This window comes from Solanum tuberosum, unplaced genomic scaffold, assembly GCF_000226075.1.
Source record: "Solanum tuberosum cultivar DM 1-3 516 R44 unplaced genomic scaffold, SolTub_3.0 scf00653, whole genome shotgun sequence".
In the NCBI taxonomy this organism is placed as follows: Eukaryota; Viridiplantae; Streptophyta; class Magnoliopsida; order Solanales; family Solanaceae; genus Solanum; species Solanum tuberosum.
Genome location: NW_006239565.1, coordinates 68,315 through 71,843, shown reverse-complemented (window position 1 = coordinate 71,843; position 3,529 = coordinate 68,315).

Sequence of the window (3,529 nt, the reverse complement as noted above, 5' to 3'; positions counted from 1 at the left end):
TTATTTAAAAAAACATACTTCTTCTGTGATTTGAGATTAGTACTCAAAAAATTAGCTCAAAGGCTATCTTAGAAATCTCAGTTTTCCCTTCTTGCTTCATTTAGAAACCTATTACGCTTTTCTGAAAACTAGCTCGAAGGCTCCTTGGAAATCTCAGTTTCCGTTCTTATTTTAAATGTGAAAACATTTTTAAATTTCTTTGGGAATACTTAGTCCCCATATACTTTTGAAGAAATGAACTTCAAACTTTTACTCTTTACTCTTTTACTCTTTTACTCAACTTGAACTTTAAGTCTTAAAACAAAGTTAAAACATTTGGAAAACTCTAAGAACTTCTCTTGACTTGACTCTTACTGACTTTAATCTTACCTTTCCTTGAATTGGATTATGGATTCAAGGTTCATGATATCATGTTTATGGATGATTTCATGATGTTTGGATGTACCTTAGAGTGTTGAAATCAAATGAGAAACATAGGTACATTCTTAAGGAACAAGTACAAAAAGGTGGGGAGCGAATGGGGAGATCTGGAGTCCCTGGCGCTCTGAGTGGTGCAGGGCGCCAGCCCTCAATATTCAGAAACTAGTCTGGGGCGCGCTGGCTGGCGCAGCACCCCAAGGATGAACATTCAAAGACTCTTTTGGGGCACACTTGCTGGCGCGACGCCCCACCCCTATCCCCAGGTGTTTGACGACTTTTCTTCTTCGTTTCTCAACTCTAAACCCTCTAAACTTCAATGGTTCTTTCCCCAAACACTTAGGATCATTTATACCCTCAATATATGATAGATTCAAACCAAAATTACACTTGGAAACATGAATCAAATCACAAGAAACTTCAACAAAACAACCCACAAGAATTCAAACGAATTTCATCAAGAACTCAAAGGATTTTACTTTCAAATCACACATATTTCGCTGAATTGAATCATGATTGGCGCGTGGGTGAACTAACCCAACGCTATGTGATCTCACATACCTTTTTAGGGATCACCCCCGACGATCTGTTAATTTGGAAGATATTCCAAAAGATAGTCCGTTATACAGCTAAATGCAGGCATACTTAGCTGCTCAAAACCAAAAGGATACTTTTGCTTCCATCGCCAAAGAGGATACTGATGATATCAAATCCTACAAAAAATTACAAAAGAAAGAAATGATATTTCTTTTGGAAAACTCTGAACTTCAGAGGAAAGATGAACCATGGAAAATAGAACAAATTGCCGTTGATATTTGTGCAGATCACCCCAGTGCTTTTTGGAACAGAAAGACGCACATTGTAACTCTTCCGTATGAAGAAGGCTTCTCTGAGGATGATATCACATAATTTGATTATGTAAAGCACAAGTTTTATAAAACTCTTGAGAGATACTATTAAGAACTTCTTTACTATAAGAATAAAAAAATCAAGTTTTAAACCGATTCCATTTTTCATCAAAAAATTCTTTTTGAATATGTTTTCTTGCCAGAGAACCTGGGCTAAAATCAAGTTGGTGAGGAATCATTAAGAATCGTTGGGGTCAAACTCCATCTCAAAGACCGAAGGAATATCTTTATCTGAAACATCATCATTCACCTGAACTATATTAGTTCGAGGGTCGATCTTTACCTTCTCCACCACAAAATTGCTATTAAATACGATAGTATGTAAAGAAGCAGCACAATCTCGGGTTGGACGATATATAGGTTCAACAGGGGAAATATGATGAATAGTAGGCATAAGTCTACGACTAGACAAAGAATGTCTATTAAAACTGTGATTCACAGAAGACATCAACCTGTTATTAGAAATGATTGCCTTTGAGGCGCATAGCTATTATCAGAAAACTGAATACAAATCCTCCCATCGGGATTTTGTGATATATGAGAGAAATCTGAATTAGTGACCGCATCTGTTAACTGATTTGGGGATATCACCGAATTTAGAGTCATGAAGTTGGGAAATCTATTTCTTCCCACTTAATAGGTCTCCTGGTGGTGACCTTGGACCTTGCAAAATTGGTTTCCACCAAAATAGTTTGATTAGATATATCATATAATCTACATCTAGGATTAAGAGTAGATAAGAATTTGAAATAAATTCGATAAGATAAACTGATGAGTTCTGAACCAGGCGCATAATTATAACCATGCGTTTGAACATTTAATGTTAATGCATCAAGTATATTAGCATCAGTAAGAGATAACTGCAAATTAGGATGAGTATTAAAGTATACGGGAGCATAGGCCACCATTGATTCTATCGAACCCATAATAGACTGTCAAAAATTTGAATTTCTAGCATCACGAAGAGCAGCTAAAAAAGTCTCAGGTAACCCTTTAAGGATTTAAGGTTTAAAAGCAATTTGCACCATACCAATATGCAGATAATTATACTGATTTTTATATAAATTAACATCACGCTCGTTCTCCTTTTCCCGTGAGAACCTTCGGTTCTAGAGGACTTGTTATACTTATCCTTATTGTTGCTTTTAGCAGAAGGATCGGGTAAACCGAACTGCGCACAGAAATCTCCCAATTGAGATGCGACCTGGCGGTAGTTCGCCCAGTCAGAGATCTAGCAATTTAGCATCCTTAAGCTAGCGGTAGTCCACCTGCATAAGAACTTAAATACACAAGAATTTTTATATAGCTTCTCGGACTGCATGGTGTTAATTTTACCTAAGTAAAGGGTCTATCAGGAATCTAATACATACTTCTTATTGAGCCCATGTGTCTGGCAGTTCTAACCGGGTATAAGGCGCCCTTTTCAACTCCTTAATCGGGCTGTGAACCACGGCTAGCCAGACGGAGCCACTAAGGCAAAGCCAATAAGAGTAGTACTGGATCCAACTATACCTCGATCTCAGAACTAAATCTATGAGATGGTAGTGGCAATCTTACTAAATCCATTTACCCTCCTCATTCATCGTTTGTTTTGCCAAATAATACAAGTATTACTTTTTCGGCATTTCAAAAATTCATTGAAGAAGATATTGCTTCTATCAGTATTGCTGAAATCAATAAACTTATTACTCAAAATAATTATTTGAGTCTTTATGTTAAAGTTTTAGGCGAGCATATTAGCTCTCTTGATAAAAAACTTAATGATTTGACTATTTTAATAAAAGATATAAAGGCTGATATAGCTAAGACAAATCTGGCTTCTACTATAATAATAATAATAATAATAATAATAATAATAATAATAATAATAATAATAATAATAATAATAATAATAATAATAATAATAATAATAATAATAATAATAATAATAATAATAATAATAATAATAATAATAATAATAATAATAATAATAATAATAATAATAATAATAATAATAATAATAATAATAATAATAATAATAATAATAATAATAATAATAATAATAATAATAATAGGGGTGATAGGGGGCTGGGGGTAGGGGTGAGGGTGGGGTAAAAAAATTGAAGTTAAAAATATTTTTTAAAAACAAGCTTTAAATTCTTTTGGAGGGGGGTGTGGTTGGGGGGCTGGTTTGAGGGTAGAGACAAAATAAATTAATTTTTTCA